Raw genomic sequence first — 25710 nt, 5'->3', positions numbered from 1 at the left:
TGAAGAGTTTTTTAAAATATATATATTTATGTTCTCCAATATTGGGTGCATCTATGTTTACCAGGGATATTATTTACCTGAGAAGATTGAGGCCTGGACACCAGGCTGGTTTCTTGTTGGGTCAATCCATTATTATGGGAGTTTGGAGACAACAGGTGCTGACAGGACAAATGTTCTCTTGTTGGGTCGATCCATTTATCATTATGTAATGACCTTCTTTGTCTCTTTTATGGCCTTTGTTTTGAAGTCTATTTTGTTAGATATATTTATTGCTTTCCCTGCTTTTTTTTTCATTTTCATTTACATGAAATATTTTTTCCCCTCCCTTTAGTTTTAATCTGTGTGTCTTTTGTTCTGAGGTGGTTGTCTTATAGACAGCATATGTATGGGTAATGTTTTTTAATCCATAAGCTACCCTATGTCTTTTGATTGGAGCATTTTATCATTTACATTTAAGGTTGTTATTGATAGGTACTTATTTATTGCTATTTTTTCTTTGTGCCTATATTCCTCTCTTTGTATATTTATTCTTCTTAAAGCAGATCCTTTAACATTTTCAGCAATGTTGATTTGGTGGTAATAAACTCCTTTAGCCTTTTTTTTTTTTTTTGTCTGGGAGCTCTTTACTTCACATTCAATTTTGAATGATCACTTTGATGGGTAGAGTAGTCTTGCTTTCAGATCCTTGCTTTTCATTACTTTGGATACTTCATGCCATTCCCTTCTGTCCTATAGAGTTTCTGATGAGAAATCAGCTGGAAGCCTTATGGGAGCTCCTCTGTAGGTACTAATTCCTCTTTTCTTTCTGCCTTTAAGATTCTCTCTCTGTCTTTAGTTTTTGGCATTTCAATTATGATATGTCTTGGTGTAGACCTCTTTGGGCTCACTTTGATTGGGACTCTGTGCTTCCTGAACTCGTGTGAGTTTTTCTTTCACCAGATTAGGAAAATTTTCTGTCATTATTTCTTCAAATAGATTTTCTATCCCTTGCTTACTTTCTTCTCCTTCTGGTACTCCTATGATGCATATGTTGTTACTTTTCATGTTGTCTCCAAACTCCCTTAAACTATCCTTCCGCTTTTTAATTATTTTTTCTTTTTGGTGCTCTGATTGAGTGATTTTTTTCTACTTTGTCTTCCCATTCACTAATTTTATCCTCTGCCTCCTCTAATCTACTATTTATTTCTTCCAGAATATTCTTTATTTTTGCTATGTCATTCATCATTTCTGACTGATTGTTTTTTATGGTTTCTTTGGCCTTTTTCATGCTGTTGAGTATCTTTGTAGTCATTACTCTGAGCTCTGTATCTGATAAATTTCTCATCTCTATTTCATTTAGCTCTTCTTCTGGAGAATTCTCTTGTTCCTTCATTTGGGGTCTGTTTCTTTGTCTCCCCATCTAGGTTGCCTATTTGTGCTTATTTCTATTTATTAGTTTGATCTGTTATAGCTCCCAGTCCTATCAGGGTGGACTTGTATAGTGGGTGACTTGTGGGAACCAGTGGTGTAGTCTCCATAATTTTCTGAGCTGGGTGCTCTAGGAATGACCTTGTTGTGGATTATGTGGGTCCTCCTGTTGTAATTGGATTTTTATTGTTCTTGTTCTGTTTGTGGGTGGACTTGCCATTGGGCTGGCATGAGGCTCAACCCTAATCATGTCTTCATAACTGTTATACAGGTGCTGACAGGACCAAATAAGAACAAACCAGAAACACACACACACACACACACACACACACACACACACATTAAAGACCAATAACAAATAAAACCAATACCACCACCACCACCAAAAAATAAAATAAAATAAAGGAAAGAAAAAAAGATAACACTATATATCAGGAGATCAAGGAATTATAGCAGAAACAATGAAATGAAGGAGGAGAATGTGAAAGAAAAGAAGATGAAGAAAAGAAGCAAGCTAATAATAAAAGAGAAGAAAAAGAAAAAATATATGTTGAAGTAATAATAATTAAAATAAGGTAATAATAATGAATAAAATAATATATGGACTAGGAAAAGAAAATTGGAGAAAAAATAAAATAAATAAAAATTTAAAAAGCAAAGAGAAAGAAAAAATGGATGAAGAAAAGGAAAGAGAGAAATAAGGGATATGAGAGAATAAAAGAAATGAAATATAAAAAATAAAGAAAAACTTACACACAAATTAATAATAAATAAAAAGAAAAAAAAACCTGGAGTTTGCCTCCACAGATTTTTGTGCCTACTGAGTTCACCCTTTGGATTTGCTGTGTGTGGCTCTTGATGGATTTTGCTCTTATATTGTCCAAGTCTGGACCCTTGGTGCACTGTTCATAGGCCTCCCACTAGGTTCTATGTTGCAGGCAATGTCAGTCACTTCCCTTGCCACCAGTCTGATGCTGGGCAGGGCAGAGTCCCAAACAGTCTGGTGGTTGGGGCCTCCAAAGCCCAGAGAATGGGTTTGCCTCAGGTCTTGCCCATTGAATGCCCTTGCTCTGAGTTGCTTTCCCTTCCCCCATGGATCTACACCCTGTGAGGCTATCTGGGACCTGGCCAGGGTAGTTTAAACAGTCACATTGGGAGTGGTGCTTGTAATCTGTTGGAGTGGGGACAGGCACTTCCTCTCCTTCCCAGAGCTGTGCTGGCTGCTGGCTGTACTCACTGAGGGGCTTGGATCTGCTAAAGGGCCCAGCACCTGCCTGTCTATCTCCTGTCTCCACCCAGGAGATACTGTTGCAACACCTCAACTTGCCTGGCTCCCTGGCACCCCCTCGCCACCACACAAAGTAGGAGGGGGTAAAAAACAAAACAAAACAAAAAAAAAACAGCTCCGCTTGCCATTCCAATCTTTCCATGAAGCCAACTCCCGTGGGCAGGCCTCCACTCAGGCTCTGACTGACCAAATGTTCATGGCCCCCCCGTGCCATCACATCGAACAGTATGGGCACAGATTTCTAGCCCCACACTGTTTTCCTTTTTCTCAGATCACAGCAGAAAGGGCAGACCTTGCAGTTTCGCAGTTTGGAGTGGGACATCATACATATGCTTGAGGTGGAAGTGAGGTGGGCAAGTTCAACCTTTTTTTCCCCCCCAAGGCACACAGACCAGCCCCTGTCCAGCTCTCTGCCCAATGTTCTATTAGTAGATGGAGGATGTCTCAGAGTCACTGCTGGGTGTACTGATAAGCTTCCTACGTGGCCAAGTTTTGCGGTGTGAAACTTGATCACCTGGCTCCTCACCCAGTTGCAGATAAGATCAATTGTCCTGAGCTGGTGATGGGAGTAAGGTACCTGTATTAGATTCCTGTGACTATTGTAACAAATGACCACAAACTGGGTGGCTTAAAACAGCAAAAATTTATTCTTTCACAGTTCTGGATGCTACAAATCCAAAATTAAGGTGTCAGCAGGGCTGCACTTTCTCAAGGTGCTCTAGGAAAGATTCTATTTCCTGTCTCTTTCACCTTCTGGTGGCTGCCAGTATTCCTTGGCTTGGGGCCACACAATTCCAATCTCTGCCTTCATGGTTACTTTGCCTCTTCCTTTTCTATCTGTCTCTCCTCCATACGTTTCTTATTAGAAAACTTGTCATGGGATTTTTGGGGTCCACCAAGATGACTTCTTCATTCCAAGATCTTTAACTTAATTATACCTGTAAGGTCACATTCCAAGGCTTAATACGTAAACATATTTTGGGGGGGCATCATTCAGCCCAATGCGTGTGCCCAAGTCTGAAATCAATGTGCTGGAAGCACCAGCTGCAGAGAAAAAGGCAGAGGGTGGCAGAGGCAGATGACATGGACCTGTAAGAAGAAGGTTTTCATAATGATTGATGAGTAACCAGCCATACAGGTTGTAGACAATCTACACTTCTGAGGCAGAGGGCTTCAAGGGAGGCATTGCTCATAGGAAAGCCAGGCTTCAGTCAGAAAGAGCAGGAGAGTAGCCTGAGGCAACTGAAAATATATCAGATTCCTGATTGGGAACAGTGTGTGCCACATTCAGAAGATGGCCTATTGAGGAGGAGCAGAAGGGCTTTTAGGCAAATAGAGCCAGAGAATGTGTGTCAGGACTGGGAGGCTGAAGTCATGGACCAATAGCTAACACCCCCACCAACTTCTACCAGGGTACCCTCCCACTTTCTACTCTCACCATTCCTGGTCTCTCACTTTGAGCTCTCCAAACCAAATCTGTTCTTACAAAGCTTTGTACACTCTTAAGTCCCCATAGGCAGTGGGGTTGGCTTGTTTTGGTATCTGGGAAGTGGCTGAACTTTGGCTGATTTTATTTTTTTTCATCTGGCATATTATTATGCAGTCCTTACAGATAACAGTATGGTTTTCTGTTCATAGTTGATACCACATCTGTATTAATGTAGTTAAATATATGTCCTCAGCTCTTCAAGGTCTTATCTCATAGGAAAGATTGTACTAATAGAGGGAATTTAAATCAACCCTGAAGGGAATGATTAAGGTTTACAGATAATTGATACCTCACAATTTATCACATATTATTTGCATACGTAAGGCCACCCTTGGAATACTACGACTTCTCCTTCTTTGAATTACTATTTGGAAAGAAGAGAACAATTCAACTCTTCTAGGAAGGGAAATCTGCAAAACCCCAATGTCAGTAGTTTTTGTTTTAAATTTTAAAGAAAAGTTATGAAGCATAACATTAGATAGGTCAAGAGGAGTAGAGAGGACATTCGGGGGAAGAAAAACAGTGTATAAAATTAATTTTAATTATTTGGGGGGGATGCCATTGATTTCTTTAAAGAATCTGATGAGAACTTTGGATTCTTAACCCTAGACAAACTCAAATGAGCACATACATATAAAATTCCACATGCATCTGGCAGGGTACTTGATCTCTCTGAAGCTCACCCATGAGTTCCTAGGAGTGAATCCAAATCAACCAGTTAAGGCCCCTCTGGAGCATGACAGGCTTAGAGTGCACTAGAAACATCAGCTCCATTGGAGCTGATGGTTGAGAAAAGATTAGAGAAGAAGACAAGGTTGGAAAGTTAGGTAGTGAAGCTCAATGGCAAGATTCAGGGAACACAGGGAACATAACTGTGTCTGTAGTTGACACAGAGATATTAAATATTTTGGGCAAGATGCATACCAAACACCAGGAATCCCAGGTCTTGGGAAAGTCACCATTCTGGGCTCTAGTGGCCTTGTTTGTAAAATGGGGATGTTCTCAAAGTCAGCATGAGAACAAAGTGAGATAGTATGAGTGAAGGTATTTGTAAATTTTTAAGGTTATAATGTATAAAATGGAGAATTGAGAAGATGAATCAGGTTATAACATGGTGGGTATATTCACACACAGCCCTCAACTGTGGGGCAGGGAACATTTAATGTGGTTGGGACGATTAGTAAGGGCAAAAGAATGAAAAGAGCCATGAATACATTACAAAGTAAACCAAGGGGAATGAAATTATTATTTTTGAAGTAAGGGGTACTACTCCAGATAGATTATTAACTTTTTGTGTGAATGGAAAGGTCTTGAATGAGATCAGGAAGAAGATGAGAAGTGTTCATCTTGAAAGCCCTGAATTTTTCCAGAGGCCTTTCTTCCAAAACCAGATGGTACATAAATTAGATTCTCTATGAATTACAGAATATTAAATTTTATAACCAAACCAAATTGATGTCTTATGCTTGGAACTAATGCATGCATGAATCTATTGGGGATAGCTTAGATTATTTTAACTATTGATTCATGAAAAAGGTTTTGGCAAAGGGTCTCAGTGAAGGAATCAAGCCAGAAACAGCATTTGTCATACCAGATGGGTTGACTCATCCTTTGGACTGAAAAATTCACCTGTCTTTTTGTGGAAACTGCCTCGTGGTCTATTAAATGGGGCAGGGACATTTGTTATATATCAATAGATGAGTCTTGATAATCTGATGTATATGGGCTTCTGGGACACTTCTGTTTGGTGCTCAGTGTTATCTATAAAGCTGGTATTTTAGAGAAACCGAATAAAAACTAATTTGGACATCCAAAGGTCAGCTATTTGGAAGAGGAAATGTGAAATTGGTCCATAGCCACTTTGGGAGAAAGAAGACATTATTAGAAGGTGAGAATCTACTACACGTAAGAGACAAGTGAGATCATCTGCTCTAAAGAAGCTATAGAAGGACCTTAGTGTCTTAACACTAAAAAGTAATTTTTTAAAAAGTTACTTGGATTCAAAGTTTTGGAGATTGCTCTTCCCATGACTTTCCCTGGCTGTCTTATTCTCATCATTTAAAGTTCAGCCATAAGATCACCTTCTTACCTGAGTAACTTCCCTACCCCCAATCCTGCTTCCAGAATTTCTGTCATATTACCCTATTATTTCCTCCCTCATTTTTATACTGAGTACCTGTTTAGGGCCTTTCTCCCTCCCATAAGGGATCCTGTCTGTCTTGCTCTCTGCTGTATTCCAAGCCCTTAGCACAAATCTGATCCATATTTGTTGAATGGATAAATGTGTGGAGCTTTTGAAACATGGAAACAAACCAATTTGCTGACCAGTTCTTGGAGTCCCAGACCTTTTGTATTTTTTTTTATTCTGAAAAATCTTTTGGATTCTATACCTATAAGATTGTTACAGAGAACTGGAATAAATAAAGCAATGCTCAGAGAGTTTAGAGCCACACTTTATTCACCGCGGTGGGCTTAGAGAAAATGACTTCAAATTCTAAGCAGAGCTACAAGCAGAACTTCCCTTTTTATTAACGATCCAGCCCTATGTGTGCTTAGTGGTTATCTCATTGGTGGCCTTGAAAACTATACACTTCTATCCAATTAAAAAATATACCTGGCATGGCATTGAGAGTATGGGCATATCTAGTCTCTGGCCTACAAAGTCAGACAGCTAAGTTTATCTTCCTCATTATTCAAGCAAGCTAAAGCAGGCTAGAAAGCAGTTATTTTTTTTAGAATAAGAGGCCATCTAAAAAATAGCAGAGCATTCCAAATAGTAGCTTTACAAAATAGGGGTTAGCCTTCTCAAGATATCTCCCTCTTTCTGCTGCTGCTGTCCAATACAGACTTTTCTTACATTTGGACCATTTCATTGGCTTTCGAAATGTTCTGCCTGCCTGCAGTCTCCTTCCTCTCCAGGTCATTCTGTGAACCCCTGCTGCATCAATTTTCCATGTTCTATTTAGAGAACAAGCCAACAGTCTGACTTTCAAGTTCTCTCAACTCTGCCCTTGGTTCCCATCTTCTTCTTTATATTCCCTTTGATTCAGTCAAGTCAAAGTACTCCTCCCTTTCCATACAGAGCCTGCAGTTTCCTGCCTCCAAGCATCTGCTCAGATGGTTGTCTTTAGTTGACCAAATATTAGCTAACTTTTAAGACCAGAGTTAAATATTCTCTCTTCCAAGGAGCTTTCCCTGATTTCACTAAACTGAAAGTAAATCCTGCTTCTTTCAAGTTTCCTAACAACTTTATTTGTTCTTCTCTTAAAGTATGAAACACTGCATAAATGTCTGGCTTCCTCCAATCGACCATGAACTATTTGAAGGTGGGAACTAAACCTTATTCACCCTTGCTTTTTGTTTTTTTTCTTTTTAAATAATTCTTTATTGTTGAAAGTATTACATACGTTTCCTTTTTCCCCCCACTCCACCCCCTCCAGCCCGCTCCTGCCCTCTGCCCCAGGACCTCACTGCCCCATTGTCTGTGACCATGGGCCATGCAATATATGCATACAAGGTCCCTGGTTGATTACCTCCCACCCACCCACCCTCCCCGCAATCCTTCCGAGATTCCGCACTTTGAGTCTCTGTTCTGTTATGTAGATTCCACATGAGTGAGATCATGTGATTCTTGTCTTTCTCTGACTTAATTCACTTAGCATGATACTCTCTAGGTCCCTCCAGGCTGTCTCAAAGGGTAAGAGATTCTTCTTTTTTAGTGCTGCATAGTATTCCATGGTATAAATGTACAATAGCTTTTTTATCCACTCACCTACTCACCCTTGTTTTCTATAGAACACTTAGCATAAAGCCTTGTGCACAGGAGATACTAAGAGTTGTAGATAGAAGAATCATGTCTGCATTCTTGTTTTGGTCAGTTTTATTTTAAGGTCAGGAAAATGTGAAACATCCTGCAATATATTCATCATGATTTTTGCCAAAGGAAAGAAATTTGTCTTCTGTTTGAAGAATTGCCTGGTTGATGGATTTTGGCTTGGATGGTAAAAAAATCACAAAGAATTTGGCAATTTGCAACAGGCTTTGCTTCACCTGATCCCACAAGTTTGTCATACATGACTCTGGATCATAGTTGAAGAACCTGAGACTCAAAGAGGAGAAACTGCTAAAGTGAGACAGCCAGTATGTGGTAATGAAACAGGAATTTTAGGGGAACATAGGCAGATTTAAGGAATTTTTAGAATTGGGGTCCAAGATGTGGGAAGGTACATTTCCATAACACAAGGAAGCCAGATGCAGTTACATTTCCATAAGACAAGGGAGCAGCAGGTATATTTCCATAAGACAAGGGAATTGGAAGTAGAAAAAAGGTCTATATTTACAAAATAAAGAAGGAGGAAGAAAGCCCAGAAAGAATGGGAGGACAATGAGGGAGGAGGGCCTCAGGAGTCACTATAGTAACCAATTCAAAAGGGAATATTGACCAAACAGAGGGGATATCAGGACACATGAACTGTAGCCTTTATAAACCATGGGAACAGGAAGTTGGTGGGACCCCTCCCCATGTGGGAGTCTGTACTTGTTCTTCAATAAATCTCCACCTTTGCTATACTACCCTCTGTCTGTGGATTCATTCTTCTACTCTGGTGAACAAAGAATCCGGGTTCCAGTCCAAAAATTCCGTTTCAGTAGGACTACTACTACTTGGGTCTTGTGATTGTAGATGGGATGGTCTCTTCTATCTCTATTGCTGTCCTCCAGCCCTCATCATGAGGTGGGTAGAAACTGTGATAATCTCTTACTGCATTTTAAAGAGAAAGCCCAGAAACTCCAGTATTTCCAATGAGCATTTATCCTGGGTGAGAAAGACCGAAGAGAAACGAACCAAGCTTTCAATTCAAGAAGTTGGAATAAAGAACAATTTGAAAAGTAGTGGAGTTGGATTAGACAGTGATTGAGACATTCTACAAATTATATGGAAAGGATTCTTACCTGTGAACAATGAGCTGGTCAAGTATAGTCATCTTTGTGCCTGATTCCTCATGACTCCTATAATATAAAAAAGGCAAAAAGATGTAAGAGAAAGAGTTTAGGCATTAGACCTAAAGAGGCCTGGGCTCAAACCCCACTGAGGCTTATTACTCTGGGTTGCCTGCTTTGAGAAAATTATTGTCTAAGTCCACATTTCCTTATCTGTAAATGAAATAGTTGTCATATTCATGTCTCAGATGTTATGAATTTGTTATCCCATTCAATTCTCCCCAGACACAGAAGTATTTCATTTTACTAATTTTTACTCCTTCCTAATTCTGTAGACAAAAAAAAATGGGTTGAGAGCAGTTAAAAGCCAGCAAGAGGTTGCCAAGAAAATGCACCCTAGTGTACTCACTCAATGTACCAGCTTCCATCTACAAAAGATAGGAATAGGAAAACACATCCCAGTGTGATGGTCAGATAAGAAGATGTGTTTAAAGTATAAAGATGATATTAACTAGATCCATTCTCATTTCTTTTAACAAATGTTTATGAATAAATAAGTATACCCAGGTATTTTTTAAAATCATGTTTAAATTATAAATCCTTTGTCTAAAGATGATGACTAGTCAATCAAGTTCATGTTTATTCTCAGCTTTTTTGAGTAAAGGTGTTGCTGAGGAAAGCTCACCATTGGAACATGAGACTGAGCCAAGCTCTACCCTCATGGGATGGCAGCACATCATGTTGCTGGGAAAGGCCCTAAGAAGCAAGGAAGAGCCTTTGAGGTAATTTCAAGGTTTAATGGGGAGTAATAGAAATTAACCAAGAAAAAAAGCCTGGGCCCAGCAGGCATGGCTGAGTGGTTGAGCATCAACCTATGAACCAGGAAGTCACGGTTTAATTCCCAGTCAGGGTATATGCCTGGCTGTGGGCTCCATCAGTGTGGGGCGTGCAGGAGGCAGCAGAACAATGATTCTCTCTCATCATTGATGTTTCTATCTCTCTCTCCTTCTCCCTTCTTCGATGAAATCAATATAAATATATATTTATGAAAAAAAAACCTGGAAAGAAAATATTATACAAGAATTATTTACAGGTCTGGAAAGGCTCAAAACTGTATTTAACACAAATGTTTTCATTAGACTTTCTTACACTTCCTAAGGATCATTCCAGCATCAGTGCCTCAGATGAATGCTAGTAGCAGGGGATTAACCCCTGGGAAGGGAGAGGATTTTGAGGACCTGGAAGAGAGCAGAGTCATAAGATAGACAAAACCAAGACTCGGCTCAGATTTTGAGTTTTGCTCTGCCTCTTATTAGCTATGTGACCTTCAGCCAATGCTTGTACACTCTTGTGACTCTGTGGCAGAGATTGCTAGTTATTCCTCAAATCATTTCCCTTCCCCTGGGCACACAGGAGAAGCTAGCAGTGATCCTGGGAATGATTTTGGCCAATGTGATGAACATGGAGGCACATATGCCATGTCCAGGCTTGGTCTGTTGAAACCTTCATGAGCTCCTCCACTCTCTCTCTTTCCCTACCTGCTGGTGGTGAGAAGAAGGCTCTGAACACCTAGAAGAGGGAAGAGCCACAGATAGAATGGGCCTGGATCTCAAAATGTTAAATGAAAGACCACCATACCAGAAGTGTTCTATGGACTTGACAGAAAAGGAAATAAACTTGTATTATGTTGAACCACTGATAAGTCTGTAACCACATTTATACAGATTCATTTTCGTTGTTGATACAATGGGGGTAATAATGGTCTTAAGTCAGTTATAGAGATCAAAAGAAAAAATGTACAGCCGTGAGTGGCTTAACAACAGGGTTACGTTCTGAGAAATGCATCATTAGGTGGTTCTATCTTTGTGTGAATGTGGTAGAGGGCACTTACACAAACATAGATGGTATAGCCTACTATACACCTGGGTGCTATGTTACAGCCTATGGCTCATAGATTATACACCTGTACAGCATGTTACTGTAGTGAATATTGTAGGCAATTGTAACACAATGGTAAGTATTTGTATATCTAAACATAGGAAAGGTACAGTAAAAATCTATACTAATAAAAGGGTAGTATGCTAATTAGACTGGATATCTTCTGGATGACCGTCTGGATGTCCTTCCTGACAAAGCCTGACCGCCAGTCCCAGGGAAGAAGCCGCTCCGCTGACCAGTCTCCACTATGGACCTGTTCAGGGACCTGCCGGAGCCCGAGTGCTCACCAGCTGCCGGTAAGTGAGGGGCAGCCCTGCCGGCGGTGGAGAGGAGAAAGGGGCAGGTGGGTGGGCAGGTGGACTGAGGTGGTTGGCAGGAGGAGAGGGCAGGCAAGTGCATTTGCCTCAGGCCGGGCCCCAGCATGTGCCCTCAGCCCCGGAGCACTCCACCATGTTTGCTCTGTAGGAAGAAAGGTCTCTGCTCAAGGCGCAGGCCAGGGGCAGCGCAGGCCCCTGCAGCCCAGCTTCGGCAGCTCAGCATCGGCCTGGCGCTGAGTCCCTCTGCCTTCGCACGTAGCACAGCGTCCGGGGCCTCTAACCACAGCCCTCCAGCCTGGGTCTGAATCGCTTTCCCCTTGACCAACTTTTTTCCAAGTGTGTGTGTGTACAAGTTCAGGGTTTTGTTTTAGTTTGTTTTTTACCCCAGAGATTAAAGGAATCACCAGCGTTATCTTTCATGTTTTTGAATCATCCTCTGTGCTTCTCTGATTTTTCGGTTGATAGTAGTTTCCAGGGTCACGGGAAGTCTCCCTCTCCCCAGAATTGGGAGCAGCAGCCCAGGTCCACCCATTGGCTGGCCCTTACTGCAGGGATGAGTTCCTGCAGGCTGGGGTTTGATCCCCACACATTAGCAGTAGACCAGTGCCTTTGTTATTGCTGTGTCGGGTTTTAATTGGACAAATGCCCAGCGGTCCTGGCGAAGAAGCCGTCCAGCAGTCCCGGTAGCCAGCTTAGCAAAATCTTGCAAGAGGAGAATTCTGTCTGGGTTCTCCCAAATTTCCTCAGCCCCTACTCACCCCTCTGTAAAGGCACAGAACAAGTGAAGCCCCTTAAATAAAAATCAGAGGTCTCCAGCAACGGTGGGCCTCTCTCATCACAGTCATTTGGACTGTATGGCATTTGAGTATTTATCTAGGCACCATGACAGGGAACACACAAGCTCAAGTCATGATCTCTGCCATAAATAATTCACAATCTTATTAGAGCGAGTGGATGATAAAAGCGTAGAGAGGAACAGAGGCAATTGCTAGGGTGATTTTCCAACAATTAGTACAAAGAGTATGCACTATGAATTACATAAAAAATAATATGTGTGGAAGTAGCTGCTTCATGAGTATGGCAACCCTTCCTATTTTAAAGGAAGCTGAGTTCCATGTGAACTGTGTAATATGCTATGATATCTGAGGCACAGGACAAGGGAGGCCCTAAGTGTACTATGCTTTGATATTTGAGACATTCTTTTTTTTTTTACAATATATTTTATTGATTTTTTACAGAGAGGAAGGGAGAGGGATAGAGAGTTAGAAACATCGATGAGAGAGAAACATCGATCAGCTGCCTCCTGCACATCTCCTACTGGGGATGTGCCCGCAACCAAGGTACATGCCCTTGACTGGAATCGAACCTGGGACCTTTCAGTCCGCAGACCAACGCTCTATCCACTGAGCAAAACCAGTTAGGGCTGAGACATTCTTTATTGTTCAATGTTATTTATTTCTGTACACCTCAGGTTTGTAATAGTTAAATTACTAGAATAATACATCTTGCTATAAAATATTACTAGAAGATCAAATAAGCAGGTGACATTTATTATTATTTTCTATAAATGAACACAATTTCTGGTATGCTAAAGTGATAGGTATTATAGAAATATTCAGATAAGGAGACCTACAGGCTTGATTACAAGTGAGGTTTAGTATCACAACCCAAATTTATTGCTTAAAAAAAAAATAGCAGGGAGCCAACTAGAAACTGAACCAAATATAAGCCCTTGAAGGGCAAATGTAAATTGGATAAGCTTCGCTATTACAAGAGCAACAAGAAAGAATTCAGAGGCAAGAAAGAGAAGCAGATTGCATCCGCTCTAAGTTGCTGCTAAAGAAAAAGAATGGTATACTAGGAAAATACTTAATATAGATTGTAAAGAGATTTGTTCAAAGAGGATTTCCTACAGTAAGTGGTATTTCAGTTAGTTTTTTTTTTTTTTTTAATGTGAAGAGGTTAGCTAGATAAGAAAAAGGTGTAGGGGTCCCAGATTGGAGAGGGTACAGGCCAGGCTGAGGGATCTCCCTCCCCCCCCTCGCACAAATTTCGTGCACTGGGCCTCTAGTATATTATAAAAGGTAAAAAATGGTTTATCTGTATAGGGCACTTATCATGAATGGAGCTTACAGGACAGAAAGTTGCTCTGGGTGAGTCAGTGAGTGAGTGGTGAGTGAATGTGAAGGCCTAGGACATTACTGTACACTCTATAACTTCATAAACACTGTACACTTAAGCTACAATAAATTTATTTAATTTTTTTCTTCAATAATAAATTAAGCTTAAAAATGTGTAAAGTAAAAAGTTACAGTAAATAATGTTTTACGCTACAGATCTTATGCCAGCTACAATGTCACTAGGTGATAAGAATTTTTCAACTCTATTATGATCTTATGGAACCATCACTGTATTGTGCATATGGTTTGTCATTGGCCAAAGCATTGTCATGTGGCACATAACTATATACGAAATCACTGCAGAAACCCTAAAAGCCCTCATTGTAAAACTTATTAGTCAGCCTACTCACAGACTAATGACATCTGACTAGTTCCATAGTTGTTCTGTCCCTGGTCAATACTGGGCCAGGCTCCCCCACAGAAGGAGTCTAGAACCCCAAGCTACAGCCTCAAGCCCTGTCATGGGCACTGTTGATTTCCAAGATGATGCCATAGCACATACTTGTTTCTCCCCAGTGGATGATGCACAGCAGGCTGTGAGATCAACTAAATCTTCCCACTCATCCCCCTAAGGTACATCCAAGCCTGTGTTAAAATTCTATTTTGCTACCTGGAATTTCCACCCCTCCCAAAAAAAAAAGATTATTTTTTTTTTCTGATGAAAAAATCATTATATATGTGGAAAATTTGGAAAGAAAATTTAGACTAAAAATATCTACCCACTAAAGATTATTATTATTAATATCATGGCATATTTCTTTACAAATTATATTTATTTTTAATCCTCACCTGAGTACATGTTTAGAGAGGGAGAGGGAGAGAGAGAGAGACAAACACATCAATGTGATAGACATCTATTGGTTGCCTTCCTTATACTCCTATCAGGGATCAAATGCACAGCCCAGGAATGTGCCCTGGCCAGGAATTGAACCAGCGACCTCCTGGTTCTTGGGTTGATGCTCAACTGCTGAAGCACACCAGTCCAGCCATCTTTTTTACTATAGCCATCCTGGTAGGTGTGAAGTAGTATCTCATTGTAGTTTTGATTTGCATTATTCTAATGATTAGTGATGTTGAACATCTCTTTATATCTTCTTTAGAGAACTGTATATTCTTTGATGTCTTCTTTAGAGAAATGTATATTCAAATCCTTTTCTCATTTACAATGTTGGTTGTCTTCTTATTGTTGAATTGTAAGACTTCTCTATATATTTTGGATACTATATCCTTATCTTATATGATAAAGAGCTAACATGTTAATTAGACCAAATAGCAGAACTACCATCTGGACGACCTTCCGGACCAAGCTGGGGCTGTGAGGGGCTGCGAGGGCTGAGACCCTTGCAGGAATTTCATGCATCGAGCCTCTAGCTATATATAAGGTTTTCAAATATTTATTTTCCCATTCTGTGGCTTGTCTAATCCATTTTAAATTTTGATGGAGTTTGATTTATCTGTTTTTCTTTTTGTTGTTTGTGCTTTTGATTTGTCTAATCCAAGGTCATAAAGATTTACTTTTGTTTTATTTTAAGAGTTTCATAGTTTTAGCACTTACAGTTAAGTCTCTGATCCATTTTGATTTCATTTTGTATATGATGTGAGATACAAGTCCAAATTCATTCTTTTGTGTGTAGATATTCAATTACCTCAACACCATTTGTTGAAAACACTATTCTTTCCTCATTTGGTTATCTTAACACCCTTGTTAAAAATCAATTGCCTATAAACATATGAATATATTTCTGTACTCTCATTATATATCTATCCTATGCCAGTACCGCATTGTCATGATGGGTGTAGTTTTCTCATAAATTTTGAAATTGGAATGTCTGTATCTTTCACTTTTGATTTTTTTTTCAAGATTGTTTTGGTTCTTTTGGGTCCCAGGTATTTCTACATGAATATAGAAACCATTTGCCAATTTATGCAAAAAAGCAGCTGGTATTTTGATAGGAATTGTATTGGATATGTAGACCAATTTGGAAAGTATTGCCATCTTAACATTATTATTCTTCCACGGTGTTTTTTTTTTTTTAATTTTTTTTTATTGATTTGAGAGAGAGAGAGAAAAACATTGATTGTCTGCCTCCTGCACACCCCCTACTGGAAATTAAGCCCACATCCTGGGCATATATCCTGATGGGGAATGGAACCAGCAACATCTTGGTGCTCAGGATGATGTCAACTGACTGAGCCTCACCTGCCAGGGCTCCACAATGATATTCTTTTTTGTTTTGTTTTATTAATCCTCACCCAAGGATATTTTTTCATTGATTTTTAGAGAGAGTAGAAGGAAGGGGAAGAGAAAGAGAGAAAGTGACATCGATGTGAGAGAGACACATCAATTGGTTGCCTCCTGCACGTGCCCCGACAGGGTCAGGGAACAAGCCTGCAACCAAGGTACATGCCCTTGGCCAGAATCAAACCTGCACCTTTGAGCCCTCGGGCTGATGCTCTTATCCACTGAGCTAAACCAGGTAGGGCCACAATGTTATTCTTAAACAAGCAAACCACAAACCTCAGCTCAACCCACATAATCAACAATTATTAAGTTTTTCTGCAGAGTAACTAGCTCTTACTATTTCCTCCAGCTACTGTTTAAAATGAAATGCTTTGCCTTGTAAATGAATTCTCTTCTTTCACCACCCAAGCTCAAATGTGTATATTTCCTTATTAGACCATAGCGATTCTGTTTTAGTAAAGTTATTAGAGGTAAATACCATATAAATTTACCTAAAAGATGGAAAAACCAAGGCAAAAAACAAACATTCAAACCATTGTCCAACTTTACACACACACACACACACACATACACACACACACACACACAATGGCTGGATGGATCTGTGATAAAAATAAGAGGTTCTTGGTTCTCACACTACTGTGCTCCCCCAGAGTGTTAGCAAGAACTGATTTCCCATCCCAACTGCTTTCTATTCCTCTGCGCTTCTTTGTGTGCACTTTTTTTTAAGTGAGGCTTTTTATTGTGTTTTTCTTCCTTTTTTTTTAAAAAAAATTAAGGGTCCGTTACTGGTCCTGCTTCCATGAGTGCCCGAGACCAGGTGGAAAAGGGGAGGGGAACCAGGCAGCAAGGGGAGGGGTTATCTTCACAACATTCCATTTATACACAGAACTAAACAGACAAGCACAGAGTCACTATTGCGGTTAGAAGTTGGCAGCATGGGAAAGGGGGGGAACAGGTTGCAAGCAGGGGTGTCGTTAAAAAAATACAGGCCCTCTCCAAAACTGGGGTGCCTGGGGTGGGGAGGACTTGGTCTGCTTCAACCCAAGAGGAATCAGAAGATCAAAAGCTGTTTGGGAAGGCCAGAACCGTCAGGGGTGGAGGGAGAAGGAAGGTCCAGGGGGTGGGGGGCTGTTTGGCAACTGGGTGAAGAGATTGCCCTCCTCCTGCTGGGATCCCTCCAGCCCCTCCTGTCTGACAGAGGGGGCAGCCTGCAACCCCCCACAGGCAGGTCTGGGGCTGCCAGATGCTCCAGGCAGGGGGCTAGAGGGGGTTCACAAAGGCTTGCCCTCCAGGGAGATGACAGCACTGCCCCCAGCTTCTCTGCCAGAGTGCAGCGGTCCTTGACCTCCTCGTAGCAGTTTGCTTGTAATTCATGCTTGATCCCCGTAAGCTTCTTCTTGATGGTATCCTTGGAGCTGGCATAGATCATTTTGCTCTTAAGAGGCGCAGACTCAGGAGCCCAGAAGATAAACACCAGGTTCTCCTTCTTGCTCTCCTTGGTCTCATAGGTTGTGTCATACAGGGCATAACGGCAGTCTTTGTCCGGCAGCATCTTGACGAAAGTGGCGTAGGGGTCGTCTACTGTCAGGCCCACAACACCTACCAGGATCTCCTTGCCCTCTTCCAGAATGATGTTCTTCTTGTCTTCACTCAGGCAGAAGAGCACCGCCTTCTTGCGCTTCTTCACCTCCTCTGGTGTCGAGGACTTACGTACCTTCATGTCATTGAACACTTTGATGACTCCATCAGAGACAGCCACACCAGAGGCCATGTTTCCGGAAGCTAAAGGAGACAGCAAGAAGAGCTTGGAAAGACGAGCGCCGCTGCAGCTGCTGCCGGGATCCGACTCTTTGTGTGCAATTTTTAAAAGAATACCTAATTTCTCTGAATTTTTTTTTCTTTATAATAAGAAAAGTGGTGCGATTCAGGTGCCCTGATGAACTCATGGGCCTGTGTCTGTGTCACACTTACTTTTAATGACAAATTTCAGTTGCCTGAGTCTCCACCCCTCCACCCCCACCCCTAGGTCTGTCTGCCAGAAACTAAGTCCCTTCAAAGTGTCCCTCACTTGTTTCTGTGCATCCCTAGAGGGCGCCTCACTTGCCCAGAGCCAGTCTGTCGGCTGCAGGTACCTGCTCCATCCATCTGTCCCCTGTTGCCTCTTCTGTACCCGTACCCCATCCCCAGTCACTGGATTGTCAAAACCATGCAAGGGTGCTGTTTGGGGATTCATTTAAGTCTCCCTGTCCTGTGGGTGCCAGAGCAATTGTGTTCCTATATAGACAAAGAGAATGATCTCCACTCTAAATACAGCAAGCAACTCAGTCCCTGAGTTTCTCTGGTCATTCTAGTAAGCCTCAGGCCCTTGTATACCTAGCCAGGCTGCAAATGGATTGAAGCGCTTAGAGAAAGAAGAGACAGCTTCCCGGCCACACCACTCCTCTCTGCTTCTCACGCTCTCCACCTCACCCCAACCTGCTCCTCCCTCCCAGGTCTCCAAACAGAAACTTGAATGAATGCAAGGAAAGGAGGGGGAGAGGCCATCTCACCAACAGCAGCTGAGCACCTGCTTAAGGGGCAAATGTGAGTTTCTGATGGTTGAAAATGGTACCTATCCCCAAGAGGCATATGAGGATTAATTGAAGTAATGCAAATAAAAATTCATTAAAATAATACAAAATAAAAATAAAATAATGGGGGTGAAAAAAAGGAACTCTCTGAAACAAATAAGACATCCTCCCCCCCCCCCCCCCCCAGGGTTTTAAAATATAAAAGTAGACAAGATCTCTTTTCTGGTTAAAGGTACATTTTCTAAATACTTCTCACTGCCCCAGTGGAAATTTGCCAAGGTCGGTGATTCCAGGAAAGACTCCTGGGATAGCACCTTCCCTTCCCTCCTCCTATGGACTTTTGTGGCTCCATCAAGTCCAGGAAGCAGATCAGATTCGCAGTCATACTTATTTCCTATTCTGCTCATCTGCCAGGCCCTTCGGGGTTGACGGACCGTGTCCGTGGGTTTGGTCAGGGGCTGCCAGAACACCGGGCATAGCACCTCCTCCCTGCTTTCTGCCCAGGACAGGGACAGAAGGTGCCCACAAGGCCCCGGCATTTCAGTATGGGCACTCCCCCGGCCTGAACCAAAAATAGAAGCTGTTTCACCCACCCCCGCGCTAGGCCTTTCCCAGGACTCCTCCCCACAAATCCCTGAGGGCTGTTCCTGAGCTCACCCCCTCCTCCACCCGCAGGCCAGCCCCTCCCACTTTTCAGCGCAGCCCCCGCGCACACAGGGGAGCCAGTTCATTCTCTTTTCCTTCCGCTTGGGTCTGGGCACAGGGCTGCTGACATTGCTGACCGTTTTCCAACCTGGCCGGGCGCGGCTCTGCATGATTGTGCACTGGGGCCACCCGCTCCCCCTCCCCGCAGGTGGCGCCCACTGCGACACCTCCCCTGGGGTGAGGGCTCAAATGCCAAACTGGGCTACGTAAGCGGGTTAGGCAGGTGGCCTGGAGGTGCGTCCTGTAAGGAAGCTGTGAGTCAGCAGCAGGGCCACGGGAATTCTCAGTCTCATTTTGGTTTCGTTTCAACGAGGTGATTGGATGTCTGGTGTGTTCGCGGAAGCGTGGCAGATGATCATAGATGTCCGACTACAGAAGTGCAAGAAGGGCTCTGTGAATCATGCCCCCAGGACACAAACACCACAAGACACGGACCCCAGCTCAGTTCACAGTCCATGACGGAATGTGGAGCAATGTATATTGTGACTCGTGTATTAGTGAGAATGCGCGCAAGGCTCAGAAGTAAAAGGAAGTACTACTTTCTGGAGAGTCTTCAGGGAGGTTCTGTGTGAGCTGAGTTTTAAAAAATGAATACAAGTTTGCCGGTGGATAAGAGCGTAGAAGAGCATCCTGTAAACTTGCAGAAGGTGAACTACAGGGGAATGTGACCAAGAAGGAACCCCACAGGCTTGGTGCCCCCGCTAGTCTCCTTCTGCACCCTTCACAGGCACCTTAAATAAGCAATCTAAGCAAAAAATGGTGAGCTTGCTGCGTGGACACCACTTCTGAACAAGTCTGTGGTCTCCTTTCAATCCTGTGTATTAACTGGTGCTGTCACTAGGGGGTGTGGGGCTTGGGGACAAAGGGATTGACAAGTGGATCCAGATGACTGGGACAGAAGCAAGAATAGGTAAGCTTGAATGTCATGCTAAAGGGCTTACACTTTATCCTTAGGCTGGAGCTCGCAAGCTGGTGGCCGTGAGTTGATTGGAAAAAAAAATCTTAGGGACTTGTTTTGTTTGACTCTTATATAATTTTAAAAGTCAGCTCCGTTCTAGCATCTCTTGGAAGAATCAAAAGATCTTACATACTGAATTCGTGACCCTGCAATGAGCTGGTGCTGGGTTATAATTGCCTCCTTTAAACCTGGTGTGGGCTCCAGGTTTGCCTCAGTCTCCGTCATTCCCTTCTGCCTCCCCAAGGACCTTCCTGGCCTCTGGGCACATTTCAACACGCTCCCTGGAGGCAACAGGGAGGGAGCCATTGGTTTTTAGGTAGGAGAGTGTCCAATGTTAGCATTTGAATGGATAAAACTGGTAGGTGATTGGATTTGAGAGGATGTGTTAGGAGGGAACAAGTCAGGTCAGAAACAAGTGCCCATGCACACAGGTCCACGTGCACACACACACACTTTAAAATGGTAAAATGGCCTCCTCTTCCTCAACTCTTCGAGTTCTTAGATTTCTTTACTTCGTCAAATTTATTTATTTTCAATTTGAAGATTATTTCTTTTTTCTGGGGGTAGGAGAGGGAGGTACACATATCATTTTTCCTAGGGCTTACTCCTCCCTTCAGTCACCCTCTCCCCTCTCAGAGATTGAGCTGGGTTGTGGCCCGAGGAGAACATCAAATCCTGGACCATTGATTTTCTGACCTTGTGTTCATCCCCTGTAGAACTGTGCCATATCCTTCCCATGCCCAACAAACAACTATTAATTAACTGGAAGAAAACAACAACAACAACAACAACAAAACAGAGACTTGTATGGGGACATGTGGTGGGGGGAATAAAAAAAATAGGTACCCTCACTGACCCTGCAGCCAGATGGAACCCACTACAAATTCTTTCCAAATTATAATAACGGCTTGGAGAGAAGAGAAAAAAAGAAACCCTGAATTCCATCCCTACCTCCCACAGCTGCTCCCTTCCATTGCTGGGTGATCCACCTAGAGCGGCTCTTGGTCTCCATTTCTATAGCAGGATGGCAGAAAGATTATGTAATGCCAATCAAGTGCCAAGCAAATGAAAAGTAATAATGTTATTTGTCTGGCAATTGATCTAGCCATCCTTTCTCTCCAGTGCTAGAACTAATTTCATTCACAGGTGCCATATTATTTACTGCTTTAATCATCTCTTTCAGTGCCACTTGTCAACATTGCACTTTTAAGTAAAATAATGTTCCCATACATGTGTCTAGGTTACAAATGTCAGTTGAAAAAAAATTCAAGGTTTGAGATTTCCTACCAGGTATTTGCTCTCCCTGGCTCAGACATGCATGGCTGTTGACAATCAGTTTTCATGCCCAGCTGTGGTGTGTTGAGCGGGTAGGCAGAAGCTCACTCATTTATTCAGCAAGCATTCTGTCCTAGCTCCAGTTCTCAGGGAAACAGATAGTGAGTCAAGGACTTAAGAGCAAGTCCTTTATTGGGGAGCTGACAAAAATACTCGTTGTGAAGTCAGAGGAAGGCAGCCAATAAAGGTTGCATTGTCAAGTCAGCTGCCCCTGAGGAGGCTTCAGCATGCTGGGAAACTTTGGGATCCAGTGCAGAATACATGCCTCAGAGTTATCCCATCCAAAAGGTGAGGGAGCTGGGATATTTATATACCAACTCCCATCAATTATTGATTGAGGATTGCTCCCAGGGAGCTCAAATTCCCTGGAACTTCTGCCCTCTTCTAGAGTAGGCAAAACAGGCTTAAGTGGCCAGAGAAAGTGCTCAGTCAAGGGAGTTCAGGTGCTGGCAGCTGGAAGTGGGTCCAGTCTAGACTGAAATGATAAGGACAAGAGGCTATGGGTGGGGAAATGATAGCATCTGCCACATAGTCTTTCAAGACTTCCTGTGTGCAAGGCAGTCATATAATAGTCACCGAGGTGGATTTTGTCTATCTTCACAGAGCTTACAGCTTACTAGAGGAGACAAACAAGTAACCAGACAGTGCCCAAAGTCTGGGGTATTTTGTGATGATAGAAAACATAAGTGTGCCAGGGAAGGCATCCTAGAGAAGGTAGCATCTAATCTAGACCTGCATTTCACTGGAAATATTGCCCGTTGAGAGGAGCAGCATGTGCAAAGGTTCTCAGGAGAGTGAATTTGTGGCAAGTTTTGAGAATCTATGAGAAATTTGGTATGCCGGATTGTAGACTTCAAGGTGAGGATGCTGGAGGAGGGGCTGGATGATGGAGAACTTGGAAAACTGGGCAGTTCCTATGGATATTTTCTTCCCAAGACCAATCTATTTTCAATTACTATTTAAAGTCCTAACATTTTCCTCTCTATTTTAATCTTGCATGTAACCATTTCTTAGATACATAACCTTATAAGCATTCTAAATAGAAAATCTAACAAAGATTTATTAAGTTTTGTTACATATTAACTTAACGTACAATTGGAAAATTATTTCTGTTCTTAGATTCAATGGTTGGTTCAAGAAGTATTTATAAAGAGCCCTGACCTTAAGATACTAAAAGTATGTGATGGGAGGGAGAATCCAAAATGGCAGCAGAGTAAGTGGAAGGTACACTGACACTCACCCAGGACCAGAGTGGAATTACAACTAAAATACAGAAAATCCATGCTGAATAATCAACTGAAGAATGGCTGGAGAGAACCCTGATAACCAAAGATGGACAGTGGAGACCGTATTAGGACTGGTACAAAGTGTGGAGCCCCAAAAGGGCTGACCAGATACCCACAGGCAGCAGCTGAAGTTCCAGAGAAATATCTCAGCTGAAGGAGGTTCACACTGAGAACTCTGGGGTCTAAACCCCAAGTTGGTGCCCAGTGAAAGGGCGAGGATTACGCCCTCCATCTTGCCCCAGGGTAAGGGCTACGTCCTCCATCTTACTCTGTATCCTCCATTTTGGAGCAGCCATGTGCTTGGCAAGGAGCTTCTTCCCAGAAGTCTAAGCCTCTGCTAGCAACACCCAGGAACAAGACACCGACTTGCGCCTGGCCAATTGGCAGGGCCCACAGTCCTTTCTCCTCACCTTACTCCACCCCCCCTCTAAAACCTCTCTCCACACAGAGTTCTCTCTCTCTGCTTCCTGCCGCTGCGCCGGTGAGGTGGGGGAGCCGAGCTAGCTCGAATAAAAGACTCTCTGCTTTTGCATCAGACTCGGCTGGCTCCCTGGTATGGTCTAATGGGGATCTTGAAATCTGGGCATAACACCCAGAACACTAGAACTGAGAAAGTTGCCCACATAACATCTGGCTGTGAAAATCAGCAGGGTTGCTGTCCGACAGGGAGAGATAGCTGGAAATGCAGGCACCCTCTTAAAGGGCCAATGAGTCCTGGCACAGGGAGGGCAGAGTGGACTAGAGCTTTGTGAGGAGAATCCAGAGTTGGGGGGCTCTGGAGTTAGATCTCAGAAGGCAGTCACACCCATTTCCTGTGATGAGTCATTCCCTAACGCTTTCTTGCTTTCTTTGACAGATCTTTACCATCTAGGCAGCTTTTGCCTGGTTGGGGGGAGGGGGAAAGGGGAAAAAGCAATTGCCGCACCCTGTGGAGTCCACACCTTGCTGTGGTTGATAGCCTGAGGTCAATCAAGACTGAATAACAATCAGACTGCAGGCAGAAGTAGATCCTTGGAGGTTTTGAGTCTTTGCCTAATCTCCTTTGGGGCCTGGAGCTAGGAAAAGCAGACCTCAGTGCACATCTTGGTCCTTTTCAAAGGAACCCAGCCCCAGATGAGGGACCCACAAGCTATGGATTGCTGATAGCTTCACAAGAGACAACAAAGGTCACTACATAATACTAAAGAGATCAATCCAACAAGAGGCTATAACTCTGGTAAACATATATGCACCTACGATAGAAGCACCTAAATATACTTAAAAAACTTCTGGGGGACTTTAAGGAAGAGATCGACAGCAATACAGTCATAGTAGGGGACTTTAACACCCCACTGACTTCATTGGATAGATCTTTCAGACAAAAAATTAATGAAGAAACAGTGACTCTAAATGACACACTGGATCAGATGTATTTAATTGATAGATTTAATCAGATGAATTTATAAAACATTTTACCCCAAATATATCTTCTCAAGTGCACATGGGTCATTCTCAAAGATAGACCACATATTAGGACATAAAATAAGTCTCTACAAGTTCAAGAAGATTGAAATCATATCAAGCATCTTCTCAGATCAGAATGGAATGAAATTAGAAATCAAATTAGTGGCTGCTTCAGGATGAAGCTCAACCTCTCTTTCCCAGCCACCAGAAACTCATTGAAGTGGAGGATGAACGCAAACTTCGTACCTTTTATGAGAAGTGTATGGCCAAAGAAGTTGCTGCTGACTCTCTGGGTGAAGAATCAATGGTGGGAATAACAAACAAGGTTTCCCCATGAAGCAGGGTGTCTTGACCCATGGCCAAGTCAGCCTGATGCTGAGGAAGCAGCACTCCTGTTACAGACCAAGGAGAACTGGAGAGAGAAAACACAAATCTGTTCAGGGTTGCATTGTGGATGCCAATCTTAGTGTTCTCAACTTGGTTATTGTAAAAAAGGGGGAGAGAGCTATTCCTGGTGTCACTGATACCACTGTGCCTTGGGGCCCAGGCCCCAAAGGATCTACCAGAATCCGTAAACTTTTCAATCTCTCTAAAGAAGATGATGTCTGCAAATATGTTGTGAGAAAGCCTCTGAACAAAGAATGTAAGAAGCCTAGGACTAAAGCACCCAAGATTCAGTGTCTTGCTACTCCAGGTGTCCTGCAATACAAATGTCAGTGTATAGCTCTGAAGAAACAACGTTCTAAGAAAAATAAGAAAGAGGCTGCAGGATTGCTAAACTTTTGGCTAAAATAATGAAGGAGGCCAAAGAAAAACACCAGGAACAGATTGCCAAGAGATGTAAACTGTCCTCTCTGAGAGCTTCTACCTGTAAGTTTGAGTCCAGTCAAAAATGAGATTTTTAAACAGTAACAAATAAAGGAGAGCAAATATAAAAAGAAAAGAAATAAACTACAGTAAAAACACTAAAAAATATTCAAACACATGGAGGCATGTTATTAAACAATGGAAGGGTTATCAATGAGATCAAGAAAAAAATAAAAAACTTCCTGGAAACAAATGAAAATGAACACACAAGAATCCAAAATCTCTGGGACAGAGTAAAATCATTCCTGTGAGGGAAGTTCATAGCACAACAGGCCTATCTCAAAACAAAAAAACAAATCAAGAAAAATTAATAATAATAAAGTACTTAACCTTACAACTTAAAGAATTAGAAAGAGAACAAGAAAAGCACAGAAATAAAGATTAGAGCAGAAATAAATGACATAAAGATTAAAAAAACACCAAAAAAAAACCCAAAAAAAAAAAAAACACACACCAAAAGATCAATTAAACTAAGAACTGGTAAAAGATAAACAAGATTGATGGACCTTTAGCCAGACTCATCAAGAAAAAAGAAAGAGAGAGAGAGACCCAAATAAATAAAATCAGAAACAAAAGTGGTGAAATAACAACTGACACCACAGATATACAAAGGGTTGTAAGAAAATACTATGAACAACTATATGCCAACAAGCTGGACAATGTGGATGAAATGAACAAGTTCCTAGAAAAATATAATCTTACAAAACTGAATCAGAAAACCTGAATAGGCCAATAACAAATGAT

General features: G+C 42.1%; 2 pseudogenes; one reads left to right on the top strand and one right to left on the bottom strand.

The window, feature by feature from the left end:
- Nucleotides 1-17018: 17018 nt before the first annotated feature.
- On the bottom strand, nt 17019-17643 carry LOC139001968 (cofilin-1 pseudogene; annotated as a pseudogene).
- A 6632-nt stretch (nt 17644-24275) lies between these two features.
- Nucleotides 24276-25125, top strand: LOC139001967 (small ribosomal subunit protein eS6-like; annotated as a pseudogene).
- Nucleotides 25126-25710: the final 585 nt, after the last annotated feature.

The sequence above is a fragment of the Myotis yumanensis genome, unplaced genomic scaffold, assembly GCF_028538775.1.
Source record: "Myotis yumanensis isolate MYYU_CA2020_CCGP unplaced genomic scaffold, mMyoYum1.0.hap1 SCAF_2, whole genome shotgun sequence".
In the NCBI taxonomy this organism is placed as follows: domain Eukaryota; kingdom Metazoa; phylum Chordata; class Mammalia; order Chiroptera; family Vespertilionidae; genus Myotis; species Myotis yumanensis.
The sequence above is the reverse complement of the archived record's forward strand: the minus strand, read 5'-3'. Positions and strand labels throughout refer to the sequence as shown.